Source organism: Pseudorasbora parva, chromosome 22 (genome assembly GCF_024679245.1).
Source record: "Pseudorasbora parva isolate DD20220531a chromosome 22, ASM2467924v1, whole genome shotgun sequence".
Taxonomy (NCBI): domain Eukaryota; kingdom Metazoa; phylum Chordata; class Actinopteri; order Cypriniformes; family Gobionidae; genus Pseudorasbora; species Pseudorasbora parva.
In genome coordinates, this window is record NC_090193.1 from 23,478,529 (window position 1) to 23,495,556 (window position 17,028).

The 17,028-nt window shown below is 39.1% G+C and overlaps 1 long non-coding RNA gene across 3 annotated transcripts in view; it reads left to right on the plus strand.

Moving 5' to 3' along the window:
* The window catches only part of LOC137058748 (uncharacterized), a 217,004-nt gene that overhangs the window by 31,234 nt on the left and 168,742 nt on the right, over positions 1–17,028 (plus strand). Inside the window, exon 3 of one of the 3 annotated variants that reach the window (XR_010900822.1) lies at positions 8,749–8,974. The exons of the other annotated variants lie outside the window; for them this stretch is intronic. This is a non-coding gene — a long non-coding RNA (uncharacterized lncRNA). Of the gene's footprint in view, positions 1–8,748; positions 8,975–17,028 lie in introns of those variants that run through there. 3 annotated transcript variants of the gene reach the window in all.

Consider the following 17,028-nt stretch of genomic DNA (forward strand, 5'->3'; position numbering starts at 1 on the left):
TCCTCTACTTTGTTCTAATCAGGGAACATAGTTACCGTCACCAACGTGTCTCCTTTATTCAGCATAAGTGAAAACAAGCTCATGAGACACTTTACTTTTTTTTTTTTTGTGCAAAAATTTGCAAAGATGTTAAGGCCTGTTTCGTAATATTATTTAGTTTTTTACCTGGGCATTGAAGATAATGTGAAATTTCTTTTTTTTTAGGTTTTGTTGCTGAATGCAGTGGGTAAATAGTAGCCATCTGTCAGGATATAAAATTAGATTTGTGATTCCTGGCAGCTGTGATGTGTAGAATAAGTTTGAGTTAAAATTATTGTTGGAGTAATTAAATATGAATTAGAGAGAGAAATTGAGGCAAGTAAATGGAAAAGCAAGAAAAGAGCTTTCACAGTATGAACATACTATATGTAAGACAATAGACCAATCGCATTACATTATGCAAATATTACAATGATGTCATTGATGTGAGAACATTTTGACAATGTCAACTGGAGATTCAAAGTTATATGTACACTGCAGAATTCTGTGTACTCTTGACATATGTGGTTAAAACATAACATCATTTGATGAGGGACATTTGTATGTCAGTAGACCTTACTAGCTACACTAAAATCACTGATAGAAGGAATGACTATATAAAATGTTAAATATCTGCCGCCATATTAGTTTTGATGTGAACATGCGAGAACACATGAAGTATGCCTAAAATTTGCACAAATTTTATTAGGCTTATCATACTATCAGCAAGAATAGTTTTTATTTTATTTTATTTTTTTATGTACTGGCTCAATCTTAATAAAACTATACAAAGCATAATCTTGTTTTTTTAAATCTTACAACCACTTTAAAAAGTATGAAGTTTACAACAACCAGAAAAAGAACACCTGTAACTAAGATTAGAATAAAAAAAATGGGTAAACCTTTATTTTAGTGTCGCTGCTACACATCTTACATGTACTTACTATAGTAATAACAGTAAATATGTGCATAATTACAAGCAACTAGCCCTAATCCTAACTCTAATGATATAGTAAGTTCATGTTGGGAGGTATTTTGAGCATCTCTTCTTAGTAAAGTCCAGCTTTTAGCTCAGATGCATCATGGGCCAGAGTGGTAAGACTCCTGTACTGGCATTCATACAGACAACCACTTTTGTTTGGGGGGAGCTAGTGTTTGGTAGGAGCGCATCCTTGCTTCCTCGGCCAAGGGCAGCCTGGGAGCAATTTGGCAGTGTAAATTGTTGCCACACATGGGGCCAGTTGCTGGCAGGGTCAGAAGCCCTTGATGTCACACCCTGTCATTTCAAATTATGTTATGCAAAGCGAGGCAGCCGCTTAATTTTCTTGTAAGTTGGACCACGGGGCCCCTTGGGCATAATGAGCAGGAAGTTATAATTGGACCGAGCTGTTGATTGCGATAATTGCTACTGTCTGTACGAGGTAGCCCGGCCTGCTCTGATCAGCTTGTTACCAAGGCATGACAGCATGCTGCAATTCTGCCTGGACCAAATGAAGGAACACAGGAGGTGGAGGTGAGGGGGGAAACGAGGAGTGAGAATTATGGAGGAGGTCTGAGGGGGTAGAAGTGCTGCTTTTGGAAGCATCTGTGTAGTGTGGGTTTAGATGGGTGCCTCGGCCATTCTTGGCCGGGCCTTTTTTTCTCAGTAACAATGCTCTCCATCCTTCCCCCACTGACCCTCTGACATTTGCCCACTTGTTGACCTTAATTTTGTGGTCTGTGAGGGGGGAAATGCAATAAGGTCACTGGTCTTTGTTCTCTGCTGAAAGGTAGGAAAGGGCCATTAGTGTCCACAAATCCTCAGACATAACTATGGATTCACGGTGCTTGAGACCCTAAAAAAGTAGGATAAATGTGGGAGGTGGTTTAGACTGTTGCCTTCATATATTAGAGACTAGCATGGTGGATTTCTTTACTTGAAGGGATAGTATATTAAAAATAAATTCTTCATCCTCATGTCTTGTCAAACCAGTCAAGGTCCAAAATGACAAAAACATGCTCCATAAAAGTGTGGAGCCATTACTCCTGAAGACTGGAGTAATGATGCTGAAAATTCAGCTTTGCCGTAACAGGGATAAATTACATTTTAAAATGCATTAAATTAGAAAAGTTATTTTAAATTGTAATAAAATTTATTTTTCAAATAATTGTAGCCTGTGACTTAAAACATAAAAGAGATATTAAAAATCCCAACCTTATGAGTCTACAATCAAACCAAAAATTATTCACATATAATTTTACTAGTGGGTGCAGGACACTATAGTTAATTTATGTTAGTGAGGATAGCAAAATAAAGTAAACTGACATATTATACCCAAAAATTCTTCATATAGTGGACTAACAATAAAACATTTGTGACTAAAATGAATCGGACACTTTGACCTGACCATGTTTTTCTTTAATTGCTAATGCAACATTTTACACCACAGACGGAACAAAATGAAGCATTGCTTGGTAATTGTTAGACTAAATTGGCATTATATAACAGTGTACTTAAATTGAACAGCTGCCAGCTGATTGGTTGATTGTAATCCGTTAAATTCCTTTCTATCCAAGTTATCTGACATAATCAAGATGAATTTGTTCTGACACAGTTCTGAGTTCTTGTCATATTTTATTACCAAATGTAAAGTGCAATGCAAATAAAATGTATTATATATTATTATTATTTTCTAAACTATAGCGAATAAACTGTGATGTGTGAGAATGTAGTGTCTAAATAAATTTTGGTTTGACTGTGTTATCTGAGCAAGTGAGCAGCTAGGATATTCTTCAAAATGTTTCCATGAAAGAAAGACACACTAAAGGGTTTCAAACAACACTAGGGAGAGTAAATAAATCAAAATGCTCATAATTACTTGAACAACTGCTTTAAAGCTTAGAGGCAGTGAAAATAACAATTCGGTATCTCCTTCAGCATGGGTATCACGGCTTGCTCTACAACACATCACTGAATCAAGCACTCATTACTTTCCTTGGGTACTAAACAGCATTAGCCATTCTAGGTCATTAGACTTCAAAGACAAGGGGTGGATTATTTACTAAACTTTTGAAATCACATGGCATGGCTGCCTTGTCGTTCCAGATGAGCCTAATGAGATAAACACTAATTCAATCTGAACAAAATAGCAGAATCTTAAATATTTACTGTTCCTGTCTATGAACCATGATTAATCCCGAGAACAATATTAGAAAGCACGTATCTGAGTCAACGGTAAAATGATTTGTTTTCGTTTATTGTTTTGAATTATCACTCAAGTAAATTATTAAGGGTTTGTTTAAACATTTTCAGCTCATTTTAGAGTTATAAACACAGACATTTTTCACAAAGTGCATTCAATTATAATATTTTTCATTGTCATAAACTTAGTTTCTTGTCATTTCCTGCATTTGTGCATGAAGGTAGTCTGCCATGTTAATGAAAGCTCCTTAGAACGCTGTGATCTTCTGAATAGCACCAATATGTTCGCACTACAAGCACACTCCAGGCGTCATAGATAGTTCCCTTAAGAACAGAGGGACCAGACCTTTCACCAACCAGTCTCCCCATTCACCACGACCTTCACAAAAACCTGCCTCAAAGGTCACTTTGAGTTGTGGTGGAGGGGTTTTTGAGAACCCGTCTCTTCTTTCTGTATCAAGATACCAGCACCTCACTTTCATTCAGGTTTTGCTGAATGCAGCACTCAACACTATTCAGCATTCTTATATCCTTGCGGGGTCACGTAGAGGCAAGAACTTGGTGGAGAATTTTTTTCAGGTATTTATTTATTCATATTGTGCTCATCTTTGCCTTCACGTGTCAGGAGTAAACACGTACCCGATGACCCATAGCGATTGGGCCTATTCATTCTCATCTTCACACTCTCGAGTGGTGCAGTTCTTAAGAGGGAAGCTTCAGGGAAAAGGGCTTCCTGCGACAGCCGAATGTTACTTTTAATGAAAAGGGAATGATGATAAAGAAGTAAAAAAGAAAACAAGATGATTACCGCGTATATAGATATGTGCACCCTTGTCTTTTTGTTTAACTTTCCTCTATAATGTGTTTAAGACTGTTCCACTCGTGGATCTGAACAAGCACATACTTGGAGTTCTAATTGCCAGCGTTCGTCAGTTTTCCCCTTCGAGATGCGACTGCGGAGCGGCTAACGATGCACAGCTACAAAGGGAGAGCAGCGCCGGGGTTAACATGTCTCAGTGCTCTCCCTGGAAGCAGGATTTTTGGGGTTTAGACACCCACTGAGAGAGAATAATGAGTATATGTTTCTAATCTGGGCCCCTAGGAGATTGCAGCTCCCTTGTCTTTTCACACTGGTGGAAATCGGCAGGCTTCTCGTCTCTCTCTCTCTCTCTCTCTCTGTGTGTATGTGTGTGTGTGTGTGTGTGTGTGTGTGTGTGTGTGTGTGTGTGTGTGTGTGTGTGTGTGTGTGTGTGTGTGTGTGTGTGTGTGTGTGTTTTTCACAGGCTAATTTAGAGCTGTCTTTGATGCTTTCTCTCCGGAGCTTCTGTTTCAAATATCCAAATGCAAGGATTAGTGGGCTTTTGTGCTGTAAACCCCAATTTATCCTGGTTTCTTTCCCTTTTTTATTTTATTTATTTATTTATTTTGTGCAGTTCCTTTTTTTTTGTTGCAGTTTTCTAAAACTAGAAACTGCAAACAATGGCAGGCTGACAACCTATGCAGTGTTTATGTATGTATGCATGCATGTATGCATGTATTTATTTTCATTTTTGTCTGCGTGTCTACTCTATGTTTCCGTGCGTGCTTACGGGATGCACGGGGTACAACTGTAGCAATTTAGGCGGCATATCTTGTTTTAAGATTCATTACCAGGAATAATGTGAAATAATAAGGACTGAAGCGTATTCTCCCTGTGATATTACAAATCCCTTTGTCAGGCAAAGTACTGTCACTTCTAAGTCTGGGTCTGATGAAAGAGAGGAATAAGGAGAAGACACATGCAGCATGCACCCGTCATCTGCTAACTGAGCCGCCTTTGACGACTTTCAGGATCCCGCCACAGATCCTTGGATGAAGCCTTCAGTGGAGCTGGCAGCTTATATGGCACTTTGCCCGGGTTTGCATCCCTCTGCCGACTTGTTGCATTGTCACATATTATGTATTTAAATCCCCTTGTGTCGTTCTGTCACAACACACCATTGTTCTCAATGTCTCTGAGGTGACTTTACCGCAACAGGCGATGAGACACTCTCCGCTTTACTTCAAGAGAACCAAACTCGTGATTATTCTGAGAGAGGCAGCAACAATTATTTAGACACTGGTTGCTTTGGAGACCTGAGGGGTCACCTGACGAACACGGAATGGCCTCAGCTGACAGAATTCTACTTGTGATATAATACAAAAGAAAAAAGTGGGTGTTCATACAGCTTAAAGTGAAGGCAACAGTTTGCATGGCTTTTTAGTTGAATTATTTGAATTAGAATTACTTTTTAATTTGTTTAAATAATTTACTAATTATATTATTATAAATTACATTTTATATTTTCGTTCGTTCAGCATAGTCATTACCAATTAAAGCTGCACTATGTAACTTTTCCGTCTGCTAGAGGTCACCTGTTCAAAACAAAGGCGTAGTTTAGCCGCGTTTCCACCACAGGAACTTTCCCCAGGAACTAGGAACTTTGGGGTGGTACTCGGTGTGTTCCGACCGCAGGAACCAGGGTCTAAATGGAATTCTGGGTAAACATTACCCCCTCCAAACGGCCCTGCTTGCGAGGTAGTACTTTTTCAATGTTCAGGATCTTTTGAGGGTGGCACTTGGGCACTGAACATGCTGATTGGTTTAGCTCATGCAGCATTTTATTTTAACCAGCTTTTTTAAAAGTCTTTTGCGAGGTTCGTTCTGCGTTCAGTAAATATCAGTCTTGCTCTTTCTGTCTGATGGTGCGCGTTCATCACAGCCATTTCCCGGTCAATGTCCATAAAAGCTGATAATAACACAAATCTAGCTTTACCAGCTCTCAGAATACCCTTTAGTATCAGTGCTTTTTTCCGCCGTTTTAACTTCCTATTTAGTAAACCAATACATAACCAGCAAAAGCAGCACAGCTTGAATCTTCTCCATACTTATTATTGTTGCAGACATTGTCGTGCAGAAAGGATTACTGTCCGTCACTGACTGGGAGGAGCAGTCACGCACAGTCCTACATCACCAGACTAATTTGCCTAATCTTCACGGTATTTTAGACCGCAGTGGAAACACAGACAGTTGCAGGTCTGGGGGAAAAAAGTTCCTGTAAAAAAAGTTCCTGGTACAAATTTTTCCGGGTAATTTCGGTGGAAACGAGGCTTTTTATGATGGCAAGTTTGAGTGCTGAATCTTGGGATATGCATTCTTCACCTCACAGCCAGTGGAAAATAATCGGGAAAGGACTCGGGCAGAAATGATGTTCATGAATGTGATTATTAACTAGGGTTGTGTATTGTTTAGGTTTTTTATGATTCCGGTGCCAAACCGGTACTTTTAAAACGGTACTGGTGCCTAAACGGTGCATGAATTGATACTTTTAAAAAAAGAGCCACAAAACGACGGTGGATGACATTAAATAATGGCTTTTTATAGATTTTTATTTATTATATTATATTATATTTTATTTATTATATAAATTTTTATATAAATTTATTTATTTATTTATTCTTTAAATTTAACAATTTATTAAAAGTTCAAAGTATACTTAATTATATAAATAGATACAAAACACAAATTCACAGTAAAGAAAGCCACCTAACCCAACTACAATAGGCCTAATTTAACACTAAATAACAGCACTAATACTAGTGATATTACAGCCCTAATAACAACAAAGTAGTCTGTAGTCTTGGTCTGCTACAAACCAGTTTCAGTTCAGCATTATTATGCAATAATATGACCATATTCTCTGGCTTAGAACACATCACATTGTTGTTTCCATGACAACGCGTCGTGCTTCTCACGTGACAGAGACACACAGTAGCCACAAAAGTGCTGTATGACAGCTCAGAGCTCAGCTGTAATGGTTTATTTCTTTTTTTTTTTTTTTCTTTATTCAAAATATTCACAAACTTGTTACCTATATGTCATGAGCTATCTGATATTTTGATTTTCAAATATGTGTAATGTGAATGTGTTTTGTCATAATGACAAGTTGTATAGATCATGTTAGTTGATCTATAATGCGCGATGGACGCTGCAATGTTAGTTTGCGCCTCAGAGAATCGGATCTGTCGGATTTACATCCCGTAAATTCATCCTTGTCTCACGAAATGCATAAAAGTAAGTGACCGGTGAACTCGGAGAAGAATAGAGTAGAGCGTGTTTTTGCTAGCCTGACAAGCCAGACCCACATCAAGATGTTTGGTCTGGAAACTCACCATAGACAGGGCTCAGTCCGAGGGGCGGGATAAACGGTTGTCTTTCAAACTCCCTCTGCACGCGATAGGATAGCGCTACAACCAACCAGAGCAACGAAGGTGAAGCAGAGCTCGCTGACTGATTAAACATTCGCCGTATCCGGTCGGCTAAACTCCGAACACATCTTCCCTTTTTAAGAATGACTTCAGTGCCGTTCTTTGTTCTCTTCTCAGAGAAAAGCTTAACTCCAAGTCTTCCAGAGTCGCGGTCAGAGCTGATTCGAAAGACCGCCGCCGTTCGCCAGTTTCTGTGTTTACTAGAAGCACGCAAACGCAACTCGGCCGTCATTATGGCCCCCCCCGCCGACTCTATACATGATGTGATTGGGCCATCCAGATTTTGAGGAACACAGCTCAGAAGGGTATTGAGAGTTCCTAGACGACACTTGCGGGCAAATTAAATTTGCTGCCGCTAGGGTGCGTCTAGATTTCTAGGCTATGTTTCTGCTGCTTCTTATGTGCATTTAAATGTCTGAAACCTAAAATAAATATGATGTGGTTGAAAACACTGAATCGTTGTGATATTTGACGAGAGCTGAGCGTGTCTGTCTCCGGCTCAAAACGTGGTGCGAAACCACGTTTGATGGCATCGAAATGAGGAACCGAAATCCTTGTTCTGTATATTAGCAGATATTTATGCTATATTAGCACCAGGTTTCGGTACCCAACCCTATTATTAACGTTACTGTGGTGTAAAGCAGGGCTGAATGTTGAGGGAGCTGAGCAAGGCCGCTGGAGTGATTGTTACGCAAACACAAAGCCCGCGAGCTACGGGACTTTTATTATGAATGGATAAACACAGTCACTGGCGCCGTTTCCGCTTTTCCGGTCATGAATATGAGATAACGCAGCTCTGTTTATCATATTAGACACATTTAAGTGTGTTTAAAATTATGTTATGACGTTACACAGCGGCTGCTGTGACACTTGTTCACACTGCTAAGAGAAAAGCGTTTCTGCCAAATAAAACCGAAGGTGACGCAGATATGACGCAATTTACGGGCAACTCCCTCAGACGTCCCGGCTCCTTGGTTAAAATAGCAATTTTCTCACAATTTACAAATAGTTTGGGATATTGTAAGTACTCAACTGAACAATATTTAAAACACTGGCCTGCTGGTTTTAGGATATTTTACTATAAAAATACTACATAATGCACCTTTAAGGTTAAAATTGATCTGTTGATCTAAGATTTATTTTTGTAATGTATTTTGTCCCCCTTTTTCTTCTGTGCTACTCCTTCCCTTATTTGTCATATGTTTTTCTATTGTATTCTATGTTATTGAGGATGACCTCTGACCCTGGTTTCTTGTGTTCAGATCCATACATGTTTGTGGCTGCTGGCGACCTTCCAGTGCTGAATGGCTTTATTTGCTGTGATTTCTCTTGGAAATGTTTTGCTGTACTGACTGAAAAGGTCAGAGTGCCATGTATCTGGAGATAAAGCTACAGCATGCAAACAATGCCTTCTTTTTCCCTCTGATAGACAGACCCTCACCCACCTCTGGTTCACGCTATAACAGTAATGTACTTGACAACTGTGCAAAGCAGACCACCATTGTATGTCATAGTATAAAAAATGTACAGTTAGTTCCTATTAGCAAATGTAAGCGGTGGTCCAAGCGTTTAATTTAAAATAAATAAATAATTACGTATCACTTCACATTGTGATCGCTGTACAGAGCGGATATTGCCTGGATTTAGTATGAAATGCAGATTACATTATATTAACTTCTTGTTTATATTGATATTTAGCACTAGGGATGCACAGATACTAAGAAATCTGACCAATTCTGATGGATTGATAAAATAGAAATAAAACATTAAAAAGAAAAATCAATAATTTTGTCAAAATCAAATGCTGTAAGCTACATTAGAGGTCAGTATTTTTATTTTTTTATTTTTTGCTTTTAAATAATAAATGAGTCATTTTATTAAACATCCATTAAGATTGATTAAATGGATTAAAATAAAAAGTAAAGGTGTTTATAATGATTAATAATATTTCCATTTCAAATAAATGCTCTTCTTTGTCATGGTTTCCATAGAAATAAGCAGCACAACTGTTTTTAACATTGATAAAATATAGAAATATTTCTTAAGCATCAGCCTATATTAAAATGATTTCTGATGGATCATGTGACACTGAATACTGGATTAATTATGATGAAAATTCTGCTTTGCCATGACAGGAAAACTTGACATTTTTAAAATAGGTAATATTTAACAATATTATTATTATTATTATTATTATTATTATTATTATCATTTTATCAATTAAATGTAACCATAATATACTTTAAAAAAATTGGCATGACGTGTATGTAAAATGGCTACAGTATGAAAATTAGATTCATTCATTCTTATTTTTGCTAAAGATTACATTCAACAGTTTTCATAAATATTTAATCTTTTTCTAGATTAACTTTGAGTGTTAGATTGTGACAATGGTACCCATTTATCATGCCCATTACCAACACCCTTTATTGTGTGAAACACTTTATTGAAGTAAAACTTTTCCACAAGTTCCACTTCCCATGTCATATACTTATACTTTCTGGATGACGTTCCCATTCTGGCTTTGGTATATCATTCGTTGACAGTGCGCTGCTCTTTAGCCTGACTGATCAAGGCCATCTCTTTCTCTATGGCCTATGAGAAGATCTCCTACACCTGGCAGACCATGTCACATAAGTGTTATATGCTGACAGGTAAGAAAGATCAGGGCCGTTTTCTCTGTTCTTAGGTTGGCAGGTATAAGGAGCAGGTGACAGGTTACATGAAGAAAAGGGGACTAGTAGATCCATCATGACCTCACCGCTTCTCTCGCAGCTGCCGGTGAGGTTTGCACTAACCAAACCAACATCTCTTCTCATATCAGGAGAAAAACATCACTCCCACCCCTGCTTTACCCTTCCTACCAACAACTGTGTTCTTGTGTTTGCTGTTGCCTTGCTACGCAGATTAATTTTAGAGGCAGAAGGAATGGGCAGGAGAGAAAAAAAAAAACTGTCATGCAACTCGACAGGCAGTGATTAAGGTTTTAACTGATCATCCTCTCCCTGACAGCTAACCAGCTATTATCTTAAAAGAATCAAACGAATGTTCAAAGCCCTCGCCGGGCATGGAACATGAAAGGAGACGTCAGCTCCTGGCAGCTGACAAGCCAGGAGGAGAGCCAAGGAGTGCACAAGGAAGACTGAGAAACAGAGAGAGAGAGAAGGAAAGACAAAGCGTGGAAGAAAGATCTTTATTTTCATTCTACTACAGGGAGTTTAGACAAACTAATCCCTGAGCCCGAACACTGATGTACTAGAACAACAAAACGCAATGGCATGTTTATATTGTGGGAAATGGTACAGATGAAAGCTAAGAGAGGTAGAAGGATGAGATGCACAAAACTGCATAATTTCAACTTCAGATCGTGTGACAACTAATTGGTCATGAAGGGATAGTTCACACTAAAAAGTAAATGAATGCAGCAAGAACTCAAGGATGCAAGGTTTGGTCTTTTTATTAATAAAAAATTTAACTGACAACTGGACAAGGCAAACAGGATCAGCCAGGGCAGGACGCAAGCGTTATATTCGACAACGATCTGGCACAGGACTGCAAACACAAGGAGAATAAGGCCGTGTCCCAAATGGCACCCTAAACCCTCACTGCCTTCCTCTCAGTCTGCACTTTCACAACGCAATGCCGCTTTGACTGCCGCAAAGGGGGCGCTCACGAGCACCCTTCTTTAAGCTTAAATGACGAATGGGACACTCTAAGGCCTTGTGGACTTAACAGACACGCGCACGCATCGGCACACAAGTCCACAAGACCGAAAGTGCACATGACGTGTGCCATTTGGGACGGGGCCTAATTAGGGAGCTAACAAGGGCTGGTGAGGACAGGCGAGGCGAATTAACCTATAATCAGATAACAAGAAGGGTGGGGTTACACAATAGACTTGCAAGCACATGGCACAAAGTAACACATATGATAAGCCATGTGCTCACACTAAACAAACAAAAAATGAGCACATGGCCAGCAAACACAATCACAAGCCATGTGCTCAAACAAAACCAGACATGAACGAATTGTGAATGTCCAAATCCCGACACAGAACCGAAACCAAACTAGACAGAGGAGCGCACGGAACCGCACGCTCACCATGACAAGACAATAGGAGTGTCAGAGCTGTCACCAACCAAGAATCAACAGAACGAACTGACACAAACCTAACAATAATTTACTCACTCTGATGATGTTCTAATGCCATATGCATCTTTTTTATGGACCGCTAAAGGCAAAAAAAAAAAAAAAAAAATTATGGTCAAGGTCAATAGTTTAGTTAAATAATACATTAAAGTTTGGTTTGTTTTCCACCAAACCTTATCGTATACCCTAGACCACTTAGAATATACGGCGTGTCGCATGGGATCATTCTGTGATACTTTTGCATCTTTTTTTAAAAAGCTTGATACTGGTCGCTATTTACACATTAGTTACATTAGTTATACATCAAATTGTATTCTATAGGTTAGAAATACATATTTTGTAGGTAATTTTTCAAACACACACACACACACACACACACACACACACACACACACACACACACACACACACACACACACACACACACACACACACACACACACACACACACACACACACACACATATATAATTTGATTTAATTTATTAGTACAGCATTAAAAAGGTTTATTAATATAAATATTATTACTAATACTGCTTATTCAATTTATGAAACTGACTTGCTGCTATTTCAACCATTCATCTGTTTTAACTACTAATTCTGTGTACCGCAAACACACGTTCTCTGAGTGGCTATGCTCGACCCAAATGTTTATACTATAATTGAGATTAAAATTGGCTCCACTTTCCCAAAACTTTTTTCTGATCTGCTGCAATCACAATCATGCCACCAAACCTGGGGGAAATGAGCCCGGAGGGTATCCAGCGGTCCACTGATGCGTTTGAAGTGTAGAGAGGGGATTTAAAAAGAGTCCAAGTCGCTATTTGTAGGAGGGAACAATCTAGAGAACATAAATATGGAAAATGGTTCATTATAACTTTGTGAAAGGAGCCATAGATTACACCATGTCCTCACTTTAAATTTGTGTTCCTAGACCCACTTTATTCAAACTTCCGAGAAAGTTATTTCAAACAAGTAAAAAGTGAAATAACAAAATAATAAGAAAACAAGTTTTTGTTTGCGTTTCACCACTTCACTCTTGCAATAAGGCACTCTGACATTGTGAGCAAACATTGCTCACAAGGTCAGATCACATACTAAACTATCATAGAAATCACTTTTGAACGAACACAGCCAGTTATTTTGCGGTCCCTTTTAATCTGCTTGCATCTATAACAGTGAACGCAGGTTGAGCATATTGTGGAGCATGTTGAGGGACTCCTCTTGACAGCCCTGCTCATGCAGATATAGAGAGTAGACCTATCAGATTAGCACCAGGTTCAGCTCTGTAGCCTGTGGGTGAGATGAGATCAGCCTCAACTGTGGCATTTACTCCTGTTCTCCGTTAACCACTATTGTGTAATGAGAGACTCTTAACTAGCGCTAATGACATTTTAGACAACATATCCAGAGCTTAATGTCCTTCACTTTTCCTGTGTCAATTTTGTTTCTATGCCAGGCTCCAGATTGACACTTTAATATTGGCTCTGATGGAATCATTACTGAATAGTCCACTTGGGCCCAAAAGCATGTGTGTGTGGTTTAGCATGGGGTTTTACAAATGCGAGAATCGAATTTGCTCAGAATTAGAAAACAGCAGACAAACATTGCATCAAGTTCTCATGCATTATGTCACAAATAATCTTGCGTAACTTTTGACTTGCAACTTTAAGTTCTGTCTTTATTGCTGGTAATTCTGGCCAAGAACTACCAACTTAGACCGGGAGAGACCACCAGTGTGACCAGCCACATTTTTTTAATTTTTTTTGCCATTAAGGAACATAACCTGAGAGGTTTTTAAGACTCCCAAATTTGATGGTCCACTTGTGTTTTTAAAAACGTATCTGTAAATTAATAGTATACTCATAAATGGCTGTTGAGATGTAACTTAATATAGAGGCTTGGACCCGGAAACAGTATTTGGTGCATCACGACTAAACAAATGGATAGGAAGACTTCTGTGCCCTTACTTCCAGAAGGTGCATAAGTGTGTAAAATGGTGTTTTGTGTGTGTAAAACAATGGGTGGGCGATGGGCAGTGGACGTGCTGAGACTATTGCTGAATTCGAAGCGGCATACTTGCATACTACTCTCACTATCACTGCATAGAAAGATATTGCAAAAACAGCCAGTCATATGCAAGTATGCAGTTCTGAAATCAGCTTGTCACATAACCTAAATCCTTTGCATTCTAAGTGTAAAAATGAATAGCTTGCATGGCTGTAGAAAAGCCATCTGTATGTTGAAATCTATATTTAGACTTAAGGAATCATTTTCACCTCAACTTGCTCCTTCTAAAGCTGTTTTTGGCCATTACACTACTCATAGTGAGAAACATTAGTGCAGGGGTATTGGCATTTAATCCAGCACACATCCGTAAATCAGTGTGGGGACAGAAGCCATGCTTTCTAATTGTCCTGTTAAGTGCTCCAGAGTGTGACATGTTAAGCACCCGGTGTCCTTTACAACTGAGGATAACCTTGCAAGAGCTTCATTGTCCAGTACCTGCACAGAGATTTTGCCTTTGTCCTATTTGTTCTCTTATAAGTATTCTCATGTGTGTGTACCCTATTTTCCTCTCTTTCTAATCTCATTGGAACATGTTGTCCCTTGGCGTGCAGTTTTTAACACTTCTTGGGCGTCTAAAGAACGGTGGTTGTCCCCAGGTTAATGTTAGCAGAAGTGAGGGCTAATAATGGAGACTAGTTCATCAGGCTCCTCTGAGCCTCTGAGCCGGAGAGCCAGCGACCCACTTACCCAACACACAGACCCAAGTTTCAGCCTGATTTAGCCACAGTTTGCACAATGTCAATTTAATAATAATGTATTGTAAGTGAGCATTTATATTTTGTGTGTGTGTTTACAGCTCTGTACAAAATTAAGGGACCACTGCAAAATGATTAGTTTCTCTGGATTTATTATTGTGTATCTGTTTGAGTAATATTAACTTTTTTGTTTTATTCTACAAACTACTAACAGCATTTCTTAAAAATGTCAAATAAAAATAGTTGTTTTAATTTATTTATTTTTTGGCAGAAAATGACAGCTGGTCAAAATAACGAGAAAGATGCAAGGTTTTTAGACTTTGAATAATGCAAAGAAAACAAGTTTATATAATATTTTTGACAACATGATAATCACAGACTGACTGTGACCCTGCACTTTTATTTTGAAGGTACTAAACGTGGGTATGTGTACACAACAAACGGTTTCCACCATTACACATACACACAAACTAATGGTGCATTCCAGGCTACCCGTAACCTGTGTTTTTCCAAACTTCAACCCCTGAAAGTGCACTGGAACGGCAGTCAAACCCGTGACTTCCCACCCGGGAACTCGTACTAGATCGATGTTTATGCAAGCCGTACATTAAAAACCAAATCGCTTATTAAAATAAGGTATTGCTCTAACATTAGTTATCCGCAAATGTTATGAATTATAATAATAATAATAATAATAATAGATTTTATTTATAATGCACTTTTCATTCCGAAGAATCTCAAAGTGCAACAAAGAAAAAAAAAAAAAAAAAAATGAATAACATGTAAAAATATCGAATACTTCAAACAATCAACCAACACAGAAAACAGAACAGAAACAGAGCTGATGAAAAATGAAAAATGTTCCACTGATGGTGGAAGTCTCTGTTAGCTCCACAGCACACTGTGGTCCACTCCATGTTTTAAATTTCTCCCAGCAGCAGTGTCCTGATGATGTCGTCGAGGCATGACAGCTGAAACCAGATGATGGGTCTTCATGATGATTCAGATGATGGGGATCGCCGCAGCACCATGCAGGAGGCAGAACATTTTTCCGAGCACTTCTGTGGACACACCGGTGTCGGCGCAGAAGTCCAAGCGGCTCCACGGCCGCAATGCAAGACGGAACAGCGGCGCAGCCGAGAAGCGGAACATCCCAACATCATGCCGGACGTCGATGACGCTGGCCCGGATGACGCTAGCCCAGTGCAAACTTCAGGTACCATGCAGCTCAAGCCCGAGGGAGACCACCAGTGAGCAGCCGCGGCGAGCTACATCAAATGTCGTTCAAACCAGAACCAACCGCAGCAATTCAAACATAAACATCAGAGAATGGTGAACAACGTCCTCTCAGTGGCTGCCAGCAATCAACAACAGTCCCAATTGTAGCTCTGACTGTTAGACTAGTCACAAACATAAGAAAATCAAATCAAATCTAAATCGAATAGTATAGTAACATGATTTGTGGCTGGAGAAGCGGCGAACAGACAACGCCAGCGTCCTCTCCCCCACGTTGCCTAGCAACCCTCTAATAATGAATTATCAGCAGCTTTTCTAGCATTAGCTAGTTTCCAGTCCATTGAGTGCAAGAATAAATTATCATTTTATAATAAATTATAATATTTATTAATTATCAATACATTTATTTTGCTTTGTATTATTATTATTATTTTATTTTTTCACTATTGCTTCTGTATATATTTGTATATTTTTCACCTTGGGAATTAAAACTTGTCTGGCTATCTCCAGGCTAAGCTCAATTTAAAATTGAACATTGGTCTGGGGAGTCTGCTCTGTATTTTCTTCTGCATATGAGGCGTGATCAACTGGGATTATTCGAATAACTCTGTACACGATTAGATAGTCCTTCAACCAATCAGACCACAAGAGGTGTGATCAACGGGCAACGACCCATCGTTTCTCTATCCATCATCGTGTTAAACCCGCCAATAGCACGCCAGGTGGATAAGCCAGTCTGTGATTGGTTCCCACAAAAGTGTAACATAAGCAGTAGAAATTTATGTACAGGTTTCCATACTGAGCTACTGGGCGAAATCAAATCGCTGGCAGATCAGGCTGGGTTTACCAAGTCTAAATTAAAACCTCTCTGGACCGTACATTTTTGTCCCCTGTAATGTATTTTACACCCCTGTCTGGTGGAAATGGTGGAATAACCCTGATTTCCAATCATAGCTTTCATGCATCTTGGCATGCTCCCTATTAGTCAAAAAATTTAAGCAGCCTGGCTTTATTTAATGGCTAATGACCCTATTGCTTACATTCCAGAGGTTTTAAGTGTGGTTTGGAGATTGTGATAGCCATGAAAGCGTCTTGATCTGGTGGTCCTCCATTGTCCTGCACAAAGAACCAATCCTTCAAGTTGGGGAACAATGTCAGAGCAGAAGGAAGCATGTTTTCTTCCAGGATAATCTTGTACATGGTTTGAGTAATGCGTCCTTCACAAAGACAGATCTGCCTGATTCGGATCTTTTCTAGTCCGTTGTTTAGCTTTGCCTAATTTCAGATCCTCTAATAATTAGACAGAGAACTGGAAATGCCTAGAACCCACAGTTTCTCGCACCCACTGTGTTATTTGGTGGATGATTGGTGATGATCTGGTGGTTCTTCAGT